Source organism: Tyto alba, unplaced genomic scaffold, assembly GCF_018691265.1.
Source record: "Tyto alba isolate M040663 unplaced genomic scaffold, T.alba_DEE_v4.0 Super-Scaffold_2, whole genome shotgun sequence".
In the NCBI taxonomy this organism is placed as follows: domain Eukaryota; kingdom Metazoa; phylum Chordata; class Aves; order Strigiformes; family Tytonidae; genus Tyto; species Tyto alba.
In genome coordinates, this window is record NW_024881282.1 from 66,348,315 (window position 1) to 66,363,463 (window position 15,149).

Sequence of the window (15,149 nt, forward strand, 5' to 3'; positions counted from 1 at the left end):
TTGTTGTTCTAGTGTCATGGAAAGTTCTTTAGTATAAGAAGATCTAAGAAACTTATTTTGGTTGGACCACTAGCAAAACAAAGAAACCCCAGATCAACAAAAATTGAAAAAAAAATGCGGTTTCTTCTACTAGCTAGTATTCAGTTGCAGTCTTATTCAGCACAGCTGGTAGCATTTTTCCCAGCACTATCTAGTGCCGAGCACTTGGATTTCAATGCACAGCTTTCAATATAGCCCTGTTTAAGTAATGAGATAGCTCCTGGGAAACACATACACTTTTAGTATCAGAGGGAACATCTGTAGATAATCCCTTCAAGTAAAAAATGGTTTATAGCTACCTTAGTAAGCAAATAAGCTATATGAACTGTATAACAGTCTGCCAGGTGTATGCAGTTGTGATGAATTGGTGCCACAGTTGATTCAGCTGTAGAACATAACTTTAGTACTTCATAGGATCATAGAACAGCAGGGTGGAAGGGACCTCAAGGATCATCTGGTCCAACATTACTTGGCAAAAGCATAGTCAAAACAAGTTGGCCCAGCACCTTGTCCAGCTGAATATTAAAAGTGTCCAGTGTTGGGGAATCCACCACTTCTCTGTGGAGATTATTCTAGTGGCTGATTATTCTCATTGTGAAAAATTTTCCTCCTGCATCCAGTTGGAATCTCCCCAGGAGTAACTTGTACCCATTACCCCTCATCTTTTCCATGTGACTCCTTGTAAAAAGGGAGTCTTCATCTTCTTTGTAGCCACTCTTTAAACACTGGAACATGGTGATAAGGTGTCCCCTAAGCCTTCTCTCCTGAAGGATGAACAAACCCATTTCTCTCAGCCTTTTCTCATGTGGCAGGCTTCCCAGTCCTTTGGTCATCTTTGTGGCCCTTCTCTGACCCTGTCCAGCCTGTTCACATCTTGACTCATTAGACTTCAGATTTGTCAAGAAGAAAATCCCTTAGAGACAAAGCAAAAATTGATTGTAAGAAGTGGATAGCACTGAGAGAATTTTATTTTTATCATCATTTCTATCCTTTGCATATGTTATTCTATTTTTTCCCCCTAGTCCCTTATAAATACTATAGTGATTGGTAGTAATACTAAATTCTGATGATTATTTCTATCTAGGTGTAGGTTGAATTATTTTAGATTTACTCCTAGCCTGCTATTTATGGGTGCAAGTAGATGAAATCATTTGATCATCCACATTTCTAGTTGTGCTGTAACACGCTTGATCAGAATTTACATTACAGTACAACAGCTGATGGATTTTAAAAGGGAACACAGACTTGCAAAGTGGTGATTTTCTTGCTTTAAATGTTGAAATAACTTAAGATAATGAAAAATAATAAATTTAAAAGGTAAACACTTAAGATGGAATTTCTCCACTCTTATTTAGAATGCAATAATCAGTTATGATTCCTTGATGTCCAAGCTCTGATATATCATTCTAATATAAATATTACAACTGATTAAATTTAAAAATTTGTGTTAAGAAACGTTCTTTCAGTCACATTATTCTATCCTATTGATACTGTTATCAGAGCAGGCCTGAACTTTGCTTTTCTTTCTTAAATCTGATTTGGGTTGTATCTGTAGATCAGATCTGCAAATCACTTACACTTGATCAGAATCTTATTTTCTCTATCATCTTCCTCTTTTACCAAAGCAGAATAAGAGTAATGAGATAAATTTCAGGGAAATTGGATTTAAACCCCCAAAACTGTTCAGCTTCTTGTTTAGCCTCGGCTGTATGTTGGTTGATGAGAGTACATTTACTCAGGCTAGGGTGAAACCTTCAGGATCAGCTTTCTGAAAAAATGGAGTCTGGGGAAGGCCGTGTGATTTCTGTGCATAAGCCGGGAAACAGTCACCAGTCTGAGCAGAGTCTTTGGTGATAACAAGTGGCTAACCCAAACTCACCAAGATGGCCTGTGGGTGATGAAAAGTGAAAGGTGAAGAGTATAATAGTGAAAAAGAACAAGGCAGAACTTCAGAAGGATGGAGCAAAAGGGTAAAACACCTGAAGGTAAAGTAGAATCAAGAGTAAGTTATATTGCTGGTTCCAAGACCACAGGCAAAAGAAGTCTTGATGAGTAGAAGATGAGAGGAAGGCCAAAAATATTAATCATGGTGACAGTTTGAATCATATTTTCAGATTATGTTCCTGCACTTTCTCACTGGCTGATTTTTTTCCGAGATGTCTTTTCTCTTTCCTTCTCTCTCTCAAATAAGCTCTGTTGGAATTGTTGAGAATGAAGTCAGTGAGATGAAACTGGAAGAACTGTGAAGTTACAGTCAGTAAAAGTACAAATGAAAAACTGTATGCCAGCACAGTATATATAATATCCTCAAAGGAATTGTCCATTAATACAGAAAGATCAGCATCTGTAGAATAGTTTCCTGCACATTTATCTCAATTCTTTATATTTTTTTCCTGTTCTGCCACTCACAAGAAATGAACCTCAGTAACTGCAACTTTTGCTGTGGAAGGGTTTTTAAGTAGTCATTCCTTGAAAAAGGAAAACAGTACTGACAAAGAATGAACCTTAGTGATGGTGGTTTGTGTCATGACTGACTTCTGTAATACTTCAAAGCTCCACAAAACTTTTAATAGGTCCTTACAATGTTCTGCTTGTCAAAGTATCCTGCATGGTGACATGAAGCTAAGATGGTATGTCACCAAGACTCCTAATCCAATATGACCTTTAATATATTTTTATCTTTCAACAGATATTGTTTATTTTCTAAAGAACTGATATAGGTGCATGACATAAAATTGTCAAGAGATTTCCCAGTCCAGAAAAATTAAACATCCTTAAGTTCATTATATCATTTATTTACTCATTAGTGAAGAAGTAATCCACTAGATATAAGAATAAGTTATGGCATTTGGAATGTTTTAAATTGTTATTCACCATATAATCAAATATCTTATGCAACATATCACTAATTTAAATGCAGCTATGCCAGATACTAGTGAAATATGTTCATGAACATATAGAAGTATAAAAATCACCAGATCATGAAGCCTGGAAAACAGCAGTGAGTTCCAAACTCTAATACTGATTAGAGATAGGCTTAATTCATTGAAATGCCACATGGAATTTACAGAATCATAGAATGATTTGGGTTGGAAGCGACCTTAAATATTATCTAGTTCCAACCGCCCTGCCATGGGCAGGGACACCTTCCACTAGACCAGGTTGCTCAAAGCCCCGTCCAACCTGGCCTTGAACCCTTCCAGGGAGGGGGCAGCCACAGCTTCTCTGGGCAATCTGTTCTGGTGTCTCACCATCCCCACAGGAAAGAAAGTCTTCCTTGTATCTAATCTAAATCTACCCTCTTTCAGTTTAAAACTGTTACCCCTCATCCTATCCCTACATGCCCTTGTAAAAATTCCCCCTCCAGCTTTCTTGTAGGGCCCCTTTAAGTACTGGAAGGCTGCTATAAACTCTTCCCAGAGCCTTCTCTTCTTTAGGCTGAACAACCCCAACTCTCTCAGACTGTCCTCATAAGGGAGGTGCTCCAGCCCCCTGATCATCTTCATGGCCTCCTCTGGACCAGCTCCAACACATCCATGTCCTTCTTATTCTGGGTTCCGCAGAGATGGATACAGTACTTCAGGTGAGGTCTCACAAGAGCAGAGTAGAAGGGGAGAATCACTTCCCTCGACCTGCTGGTCACACTTCTCTTGATGCAGCCCAGGATATAGTTGACTTTCTGGGCTGCAAACTCACATTGCTTAGGTCATGTTGAACTTCTCATTCACCAACACTCTCAAGCACTTCTCCACAGGAATGTTCTCAATCCACTCATGGCCTAGCCTGTATTTGTGCTTGGGATTGCCCCACCTAGGTGTAGGACCTTGCACTTGGCCTTGTTGAACTTCATGAGCTTTATACAGGCCCAGCTCTTAAGCCTGTCAAGTTCCCTCTGGATGGCATCCCTTCCCTCCAGTGCGTTGACCGCACCACAAAGCTTGGTGTTGACAGTTCAACTAGTATTAGTTATTTAAAGGTCTAAACAAATCACCTAGATCCTTCTTATAATCATAGCCAAGAGAAAATGTTCAAGCGAAAAGACCTTCTTTTTAACTGCTACTCTTTTTCATTAACTACCGTGGGAACAGTGGAACTCACTCAGATTTAATGAATTGGACAGTATGTCCAAATACTACATGATCTTAAGAAAAATGAACATGTCAAATACCTACCAGAAATCATCTTAGACAAAAGATTTGGATTTGTTATTCCAATACAGTGAGATAATACTACAAAGGGAGTTGTATGATCCTTCAATCCTGGTTCAGCCAAGGATTGCAAAAGTTTGGAATTTAAGCAATAGTGGTCTCACTGAGTTCAGTTAGGTACTTGTGAAAGTAGTTGCAGACTAGGGGTGTGACAGCATAAGTAGCAACAAAAGTATAATGTAGGGAGTGACTTGGGCTGTCTTGGGCTCTCATTCAAGTCTACTTTACAATAGAATAATTTGAAGTAGGACTGAAAGTAAAATGAAAGACTTTTTCACTTGGCAAGATACAGTTGCTTTAGAATTGGACAGCTCATATCACTTTGACCAAGAGGTTTTTGAGGAATTTCAGCCTTCCTATCCTTTTACTGTTGACATCCTCAGCTGCATGTGACTAAATGGTAAAGGGGATAAACTCTTCGGAATCTAAAACTAGAAAACATTTATCTCCTCATCTCCTCCTGCCCAGATAGGCCACACTGGGCAACTTCTTTTTGATACTAGTCTATTTATTTCCAAAAATCCACAATGCAACAAACCACCAGCCAGCAAACCTGCTTACACAAAACACAATTTTGAACAAATACAGAGCTACTGCCAAATGTTATTCTCTGTACTGATATTGGGAAATGCACTGCTCATAGGTGCTTTTGTTGCTTATGTAAGGCAACTAGAATTAAACCCTAAAATGAAAGATATATGTTTTAACCAGTAGAACAAAATTTTAATCCAGTCAATTTTCCTTTACCCAAAAAAGAAAATGAGGGAAATGGGCACTAAGTAGAACTTTTCACAGTAATAGCTGCAGGGAACAGAGATTGATTGCCCTCTCAGTAATTAAAATCATGTAATAAGCTTTTAGTCACCACCAGTGCAATTATTCAGACTTCAGCAAGTGTACATTAAATGCTTGATAAAGTTTTTAGGTGACAATTGAATACAGTACTAAAGATCCTTTCCCTCTAAAATGGATGCACTTAAAGATCTCTGAGTAGTTATTTTCTCTTCACCAGATGAATAAAATCATAAATGAAAACTCATTCAGTTCAAACAAATTTTATAATTTGGTTTGGTTTGTCTTTGCCAAACCAGAAAAGAAGTGAAAAATAGTCAGATGTTTACTGAAGTATTGCATTGAACATGAACAGAATATTTGATTTTCAGACACTTTGGGACAAGCAATGAAATGAAGAGCTAGAATTAATAATAGTTTAGTCATTGATTTTCTTTTATCCAATTTATAGGGGTTAGCAAAATCTTCAGGAAGGCCAAAGACTCATGTTCATTTCTGTGCTTTACTTGAGTAGATTTGAACCAATCTATCTCAGGAAGCTTCCCTAAATACACACTATGATGGTATAAATACCATCATCTCACAGTAACGTGTCCTTCCTCTGTCTGATTGGTCATATACTGTTTCATATTAATATTTAAAAAATCACTGGAGCAGGGGCTGGAATGAAAATGTCCTACATCCTATGAGAATGCCCAGCAGATCAAGCTAGGTAGTGAAATAATTCACTCCTTCACATGATAGTTCAATGAATTTTAAATAGTTTACTCTGAGCACAGAGGCTCTAACAGACTGATAGTACTTTATTTTTGTGTGGCAGATGTGAGTTCAGATCCCTTCAGGCAGAAAAGCTTGATCCCTGGTCTCTCATTTGGTGAATAAGTGCCTAAGCTACTGGATAAAAAGGAATGGTAATAACACCATTCCCTCAAATATTTGGCTACAAATATTTGGAGAAATTGGACCAAGTTAATGAAGAATTTCTAGTTGAAAGAAGCAATTTTTTCAATGCAGAATTTAGTCACATAAAAATTAAAAGCAAGCATGAAACACTAAGTTGCATACAGGATCTCTAATTTTTTCTGTATTAAAAAATGTTTAGATTTAGGGGTATATCTTGTGAAATGATTCACATTGTTCCATATGAGTCTTCCTTTCTTCACTGTTAAATATCACTCCCCTAGTGTTGTTCAGCATTGGCACACTGTATCAGCAATTATTTTCTGTATGACTTAAGACCAGCAATGAAATATTGAATGATGCACGACCAATTACTGTCCCACGTAGAACTTCTGAGACATATACTCTGATAAAAAGACCCATGAGCTTCTCACCTCATCATCCTTTATATACTTGTGCCTGAATGCTATTTAAAATCTTTTTGGTGTCCTGAAAACTATCTTTCAGGTGGATGGATTTCCACAAGACAAACCTTTCTCACCATGACCTGATCAGCAGGTCTTGATAGACACCTAAACACGGATGAAAAAAAAACCAGAATATTCATCTATGTTAGAAAAGTGGTTTCTGCATTTCATCTCTGAACCATATGGATAAAGCAGTAGGAGAGAAGCTGTGCTGCTGTTAACCATGCCATGACAGTTTTTCCCTTCTCTCTCCATTATTGTCATTTTGGTCTCACTCACCATAAAATTACGTGGGGAAGGGGGGAAATGAAGATCTAAAACTCCACACGCTTGTTATTCTAATGAGTTAGTTCTATTTTTGTTAATGTGACAAAGTGCAGAAGGGAGACAGTAGAGACCATTTAAATTCTTTGTTCTGGTACACATGCAATCCCCTCCCTAGCATTACTCATTTTCCTGTAAAGGGACTTTTCTCCTACTGGGCAGAGGAACGTTTATCCAAAGTCTGATGTGTTTGCATGGTGTCACTGAGAATCAAAAAATCCTATACAAGAGACAAGGTTGTTCTTAAATCACAGACACAATGATATTTCTATGATTCTTTTCTCTTTTTTTTTTTTTTTTTTTTTTTTTCTTTCCTTTTTTTAATTTGCGTTGGGGTATGCAGCATAACTGTAAAATCCAGAGACTCACAAGATCTGTGAGAACATATCTAAACTGACAGGAGAGGTGTCATTGCCCTCTGGAACTTTCTAATTTTGTCACACATGTTACAATGTAAATTATGGGTAAACAAGAGAGAGCTTTTCAATTTTAAATTAGAGTTTGTTAGGCCCAGTGGGAACTCTCACCGTGTTCTGAGGTAGGATAAGAAGTAAGTTATCTGGTTACTTCAGGAGTTTTACTATTTGATGACGGAGAACCCAGCTACCAAGACAGAAATTAATCCAGAAGAGGGAAAAGCTAATTTTCACTGACTTTCCATATCACAGTCACTGAATGACAATGATGAAACCAGCAATATGTGTATTGGGTGTCTGTCCAAAGTAGAGTGGTACACATTCCATATGCTTTTGCTGAGGTTATCATGAGAACTTTTTATTTTTGAAATTTTTAATGAGCTTTAGTTGCTAACAGTCAAAGAAAAAAATGTTAATGGCAGACAGTTTCTCCCACGGGCAGGTTAATTTTTGTAATGCCTTTCCTCAAATTGTGGAAGATGACAGTTTCATTGTTTAAGGAACAAGTGTCAATATAAGAAATTGAAAAGATGAATATGTTTATGCTGATTTTAACCACCTTTTGACATGTGCTTACTTACTGATTAGAGCAACAGGGATATACACACCTCCTTCACGCTTTCCAGTCTCAGAACTGACAGGTAAGAGATCCTGGATGTTACTGTCTCCTTTTTGTATCTGGACTGCATCCTGTTTCTGTTACTCTGTGCAGCTACTTGATCCACAGGACAGCAGAAAGGAATGCTACCATCCTCCCTTTGCTGTCCCTCATGCTGACTGCCTGCAGATGTCAGCCATCTGTCTGTCCCACCCTCCTGGCAAACGGGGAGGCTGCAGCCCAAAGTGCCTGAGGTGGGCAGGAATGCTGCCCTCAGCCAGGAGCTGCAAGCAGAAAGAAAACGTATGGATGGCTACAGTCCCCAAAATTGGTCCCAAAAGGAATTTACTTCAGACAGACTATTTGTAGTATGCAAAGTCATATTGACTGGTTCAGTTCACTGTATCCAATGAAAACAAGTGGAGATAAGGGACTGTACATGAATCATACACCAATGCAGACCAGTGCAGCAGAAGCCTGAAGTTTTAATGCAACGAAACCAAGGAAAACAGCTGTTGTGGAGCCAAGGAAAGACTTCCTTTTGATGTAATCCTCAATGTTGTTAATCAAAGGTGCAAGGAGCCCACTCTTGGGTTACTGTGGGAAGTGACATGATGGTCCTGCCTCTGGGGCTGCAGGAATAAGGAATGGGTCCTCTCTGCATCCACAAAGGTCAGGGAACACAAGAAGGAAAATGCCACTGCCTTTAGCCAGAAAGACCTTTCTGAAAATCAGTCACATGAGAGATTTGATATTTAACCTCTGTGTGCATTTGCCCTGCCGGATGGTCAAAGACTGGGAAGGAAAATTGTCCAGCCATGGCTTGGTCCCAGGTTCATCAACACTTGGCCTTGCCTCACCTGTGCTCCATACAAATGCTGCTTGGCCAAGGAACTGAGGGACACAGGGCCCTCACCAGCCTGGTTTGGCTCCCCTGTGCTGCTCGCTCGGCTGGCCGTGCTGTGCCACTGACAAGAACATGTCTGCTCACATCGGCTCCTTCCCGGCGCCAGGGCCTGCGCCCTCACACTGCCCACGCCTCAGTGCAGAGCAGATCTGATTTCTTTGGTGAGTTTTAAGTGAACAAATACTTCAGGCTCAGACCACCCTATATATTTATACACTTTATGCAGTATACTGATTTATCATTGAGAATTTCTTAGTAGAACAAAAGTGGATAACAGTATATGTCATGGGTAAGAACTATTGACCGCAGTATGACCAGTCATTGCAGTTTTCATATGGGAGCTTGGCTAGGTTTCAAGGTCTGGCTGTACAGCACTCTCTGCATATGACACGCTACCATTTATTACAAAAAAATGCCAGCCCATGGTGCTAATACTCACTGCTAGTTTTTAAAGATAGGAAAAGCTAGATTAACATAAGGTTTTGAAGCACAAACATGACAATTTCTAATGTATACAAGTATGTTGTCCAGCACACAACTTCCTAACTCTATTCCCTAACAATAACAGTGTTGCTGTTTGGATCATTAAAAAAAAAGAAAAAAAATCACAAAAAGTCAGACACAGAATTGTAAAAGTTATTGTGTTTCGTATGAGATAAATTCTGTCCGGAGCAATGAAGTCCCATTTTCAGTTGAATTACAGTATTTTACAAATGTCATAAATGTGAATATGTTAAAAGCAGAGAAGTTTAAGGTACCATTGTGTACTTAAGTGATAAACAATTGTGAACAAACTTGCCAAGGTCCAGCACTTCAGAGTAGCTAGATAACACTGAGCAACACAAAGCAATAAAGCCAAATGCTCTGTACTGATACTTCAAACTCTATATGCACTTATGTCAACACACAGAGAACAGTATCTCATCTGTAGTAATGCATTTAGACAAAACAAGTGTTTGGGAAACCTACACTGGATGCAAGTGATGCTTTAAAAGCAATCATAAAAATGAGAATGTAAACCAAATTCTATCTGTCCATGGAGACAAAAAAGATGACAATTTTTATAGGATTACTAGATTAATAGGTGATTCTGATTTTCCCACTGTTGTTGTTTTATTCTACCTTGCTATCTCTCTCTCCCTTACCATCAACAGGGCATCCAAGCCAGGAATGCAAAGTGTTCTTCACAAGTAATTGTGCTGGGCTATGAAAGCATCATGTTAATCTGCACACGTACTTCTTTCCTACACTGATGAGCTTGAGAGAGCTGGTAATTTTCCCTAGTTTCACAAAAAGTGGGATTTTTTCCCTCTGACTATCTTTACAGAGGAGAAACTGTCTTTTTTTTATTTTTTTATTTTTTTAAAATAAATTTACCATCCATACAATTCAGCAGGGGGAAATCTCTAAAACCATGCCTTGGTAGTGATAACAGGGTCTAGCACAGTATTGTCTTCTTCCACACAAAGCTGTACAAGTCTCAACTCAGTGGTAGCCAGGAGAGAGAGAAAGCAATATTCTTTGAGCCAAACAGCTGAAAGCATGCAGCTGAGTTCAGATGCCCAAGTGCTGTCAGACTGTGCTCTTTGGCAGCCCACTAAGTCAGCCATCTCAGCTTTGGTAACATACCATGATTTGAGTGGATAGGTAAAAATTATACGGCACACTTGCTTGGGATTTATCAACCCTGCTGGTAAAGCACATGTTTATTTTTGCATGACAAAATAACAGGCTTGATGGATTAGCTGAAGGCAGGCTTCAGGCAGTGTGTCCTCTAAAGGATCAGTTTACAGGCATTCCCAAACACTTTGCCAGGCAAGGTCCAATTTGAAAGGCCCCACAGGGGATGCTATGGAAGATAAGTAATATGAGAAAGTCCAGTTACAACACAGGCAGAACCCCTCACTGCCATTGCTATTACAGCCTGATTGTTAATTATCTATTTTATGGGCTTGCTATGGGGCACAATAGGATGCATGGATCTTCCAGTCCTTAGTCTATACCCACTCTATCTGTTGCTCATAGTACAGTCTTCAGCAATCTGGGACTTGATTTTTCTGATGTTATCTGTCAAATGGCGATAACTTTATGCCTCTTGCCTCATAGGTGCTATGAAGATTAAGGGATGTCTGTGCATTACTTTCAACATACAAGTCTGCTAGAAGTTTTTGCTGTTGCTCATTTTGAATGTCTTATATATAGTACATTCCTTCCAGGTAACAGGCACATTTTTATTTGTATTTATCATGTTATTATCACCCTTCCAGATATTCTGAAATATGGATCATGCAGCAATATAGAATATCTTATGTGTTACTGATTGTTCAACAAGACTGAAGGTATTTCTTTGGCCAGTAGTCAAAGATATACAAGGGCTTTTCATACTGTAGCTAGAACTGTCTTTATGTAAAAACCCAAATTTCCTAATTGGTTCAGGGACTCTTATTAAACTTTACATGAAGAAGCAGATGTTTGAATGTCTTTTTTCTGTTGTGATTTTAGGTTAAGGATATTTTAAAGTGTAAAATGAAACTGATAATTTATATGGAGAAATACTAGGAACTGACTTGAGGACCATTAGTTACCCGTGGTCTTCTCTAAGAAGAAAATAAAGAAAAAAAAAAAAAAAGACATTAACCATGAAGCTCATGTAACACAGAGAAGTGTCTTTCAATAAGAGATGACCAGTCTAAGGATAGCTTTTAGGGACGCTAATTTAGAAAAACACAGTAGACAAAAAAGCAATAACATTAGCCTGGATGGGTTTCCCTTCCATTTTATGAGCCCTTAAGCTATTGAATATTCACAGTAATGGAGGTGATTAGAAAAAAAGAAAATAGAGGCTTTACTTTTTTTTTCTGTTATGTGAATAACATAACATGGTGCTCAGCTGTTTATTAAACTTTAGGGCCTACAGCAGAAGGGACATTAAAACATCTCTTGGAATTGCATAGGTGGTTGCAATAGGTTCAGTTCTCTGTTTGACAAAGAACACCCTTGGAAGAGTGCTTGCCATTGAATCTTCCCTTTTTCACCAGTAACAACCTCTGATGCATTATTTGTTTTTTAATATAGGAATATATCAGAAGAGTTGCTTTGAGAAATACAAACAATTCTCCATCTTTCCCAGAGTCCTGTCTCTGAAAATAGCCAAAACCAGAAGACCAGGGAGGAATGACAGAACAGGAGAAGCATACAGTTGTGCTTTTCAGGAGGATCTCCAAGGACCAGGAACCTGTACTTAGGGCATTTCTAAGACAACAGTCTTAGAACTGTCTTTAGTAGGTGACAGCTGAATCCACATGTCCATGTCTGCAACCTGTGACTGCATGGCACTCACATCATCTTAATTTAGTCCTGATAAAATTAATCTGACACCTCTGAGTAAACGTTTATTCACCAGTGTCCTGGTTTGGTCTGGAATAAAGTTAATTTCTTCCTAGTAGCTGATATAGTGCTGTGTTTTGGATTTAGGATGAGAATAATGTTGATAACACACTGAAGCTTTAGTTGTTGTTAAGCAGTGTTTATACTAAATCAAGAACTTTTCAGATTTTCATACTGCCCTGCCAGCAGAGACTGGGAGCACACATGATGCTTGGAGGAGGCACAGAAAGGACAACTGACCCTAACAAGCCAAAGGGTATTCCATACCATATGACATCATGCTCAGTATATAAACTGGGGAGAGTTGACCAGGGGGCACCATGGCTCAGGGACCGGTTGGGAATTGGTCAGCAGGTGGTAAGCAATGTATTGTGCATCAGTTGTTTTGTATATTCTATTATTACTATTATTTTCCTGTCTTTTTCTGACATATTAAACTGTCTATCTCAACCCACAAGTTTTACTTTTTTTTTTTTTTTTACCAATTCTCTCCCCCATCCCACACGGGGGGGGGGGGGGAGGGCGCGGGCAGGGGGGTAAGTGAGCGGCTGTGTGGTGCTTAATTCCTGGCTGGGATTAAACCATGACAGTTGGTCATCTACTTGCAACACGATATAATGTAAGTAATTCTTTGAAGCTGCTTATTCTATAACAAAAATTCAGTGTTAGACATTCATAAAAGTTCTAAATAGATCACAGCAGGGCCAGATTAATGAAAAGGCATGATGTATGCTTGTCATCTCAAAAATGAGGAATTTTCTATCAAGTGCTGAAAAACAGATATTGCAGAAATAAAATAGATTAACAGAATGGTCTTAATCTTATCTATTTATTTATTAGCAAACTCCAAAGGAACATATTTTGATCACTTCTTTAACCATTTGACTTATGTATTATGTAATTTATTCACTGACTTTGTAAAAGAGCTATTTTGAAAACAGAGCAAAGTTAATATCACTAATAAAAAAATGCGGAAGTGTTGGTCTTTTATTCTGTGTCCCTATAACCCTTTAGGATCCTCAGTCTCCACAATGTAGTGGAAATAAATATTCAGAAGTATGCATTAACAATAAAAGATCACTGTTTTCTTCTACTTTGCATATTAATCTCCTCATGAAGGATTTGATGTTGTTTCTGATGTAGCGAAGGGCAGGATTGGTCCCCAAAAAATTCTTCTACTTTTTCTTTTCTTGTTATTCAGTTTTGTGATCCAAATACAACTCTGGAAATGGAACTACTGAAGAAAACAAATATTAGATTTTAGATAAATTTATTCTCTATCAAGCTCATGTAAATCTAAACTATCGAGATTAAGTAAATTATAAACAATCTATGTTCTTGGTAATGGATATAAAATGCTATTTATCAGTCTCTCTGGTGCAAAAATGAGGTACAATGCCAAAAATGGTGTAAATATTGCCATTTGTAGTGCCATTAAAATGGAAATTAAGGAATCAATCATGGTTTGTTGTGCAATTCATAATTTAGGTGAAACTTGTGGTACTATTTGATGCTGCAGATTCAGCTTTGACAGTCCTAAGATGATAACATACCATTTTTTATCAGATGTTGTTAGGCCATGATGCTGTAAGTGGAATTTATAAGGCATATTTTAAAGTGTGATGAAATGCAGATGTGCCCTAGAAAGTCACTAATCTCTTATTTAGGCATTAAATAACAGTCTTGGCCATTTGGGATAGTTTCTTTTATAGTTCCATCTTCATAATATCTCAGGACTTTACAGTAATTGATTAAACGACATGACAACCATCTGTTTCATGTGGTTAATCTCTTCCTCATCCTCCCATGAATGCAGTATCAAGACTGATTTTTGATAGCAGTTTATTTTTTAAGTATGACTGTCTATGCTAGTGAAAACCCAGCTGAAGAATGTGTGTTGCATTTGGAGTACATGAACATGGGAATGTTAGTTCTTCTGGTCAAGAATATGAGAATTAAATAAATGGCAAAGTGCAGAATTTTATAACTACACTTGCTACTAGACCTGATGTCTAACAGGCTTGATCAGGCACGGGTAAAAATGTTAGGCTTCTCATTAAATCAAAAACACCTGGGAAAACATCTGAGAAAAGAGAGGTATGAAAATTTAATCACATTTCTTTTCCAAATCATCATTTTAATTGTTACTGTGGAGTCTTTTCATTTATCGTTTTTCTTCTGTAGTGCTGATATTTTGGAAGAAAACCCACCCCAAACCACTTTTGCTCTCCTCAGACTTTCAGGTAGATACAATTTAGCACCTGCCTCATAATTCCATGTTATCTCCCACAGCAAGATGGGAGAGATGTTTAAACGGTTTAATAGAAGACAAGTTCAGTTTTTAACTCTGACTGTTAGAAAGCTTCTAATTTCCACAAATGTTGGAAGACTCTAGACATAACTCTCACTTCTGAATTGCTCATATCCCTTAGCGTTTTTTTTGGTTTTTTTTTTTTTTAACGCTTATCATTTACTTACCTCATATATTTATAGAAAGTAATAAAATGCCCTCTAAGACTTCAATTTGCCATACTTAGTTTCTTCTCACAAAGTATAGAAATTATTTTTCCATATCTTTTCTGGTTTGACCTCCTCTTTCTTTAGTGTGGGGGATCAGACTACCTTACAGATTGTAGGCAAGGGTTTAGCAATATCTAACACAACAGGATGATATCATCAGTTTTACTGTTCTACTAGAAACCTTTCTTCTAAAACACTGTAGAGTCACTTTACATCACTGACCACATCACATGGGTTTCTGAGTTATTCTTGAGTTCAAAAACACTCACATCATTAATCTCTGCTGTTTCTACACAAAGAGCTTCCAAATTACTGTTGCTTTTCTTATGACTTCAGAACTAATATTGCTAGTTAATTTTACACTATTTCATTACTTTATATTTTCTACTCCTTTAATCATGTCTTTCTCTTTGTATGATACTTCCGTATTCCCTGTCTTGATGCTTTCAGTGTTATGTGAGGGATGGATTTCATGAGTATGGACTACAGTATTTTATGGTCACTAATGTTAACAATGGTTCCTGATGGACTGCACTGGTTACCTCTTTCCCCTCAAATATCCCCCCCCTGCAGCCCTATCCATTTTCATTT

At 37.9% G+C, this 15,149-nt stretch overlaps 1 long non-coding RNA gene across 1 annotated transcript; it reads left to right on the top strand.

The window, feature by feature from the left end:
* Positions 1 to 7,061: 7,061 nt before the first annotated feature.
* LOC116965906 lies at positions 7,062 to 12,474 on the top strand. Its single transcript, XR_004409780.2, has 3 exons — positions 7,062 to 9,921; positions 10,758 to 10,867; positions 11,727 to 12,474. It is a non-coding gene; the product is annotated as an uncharacterized LOC116965906 (long non-coding RNA).
* The last annotated feature ends 2,675 nt before the right edge of the window (positions 12,475 to 15,149 follow it).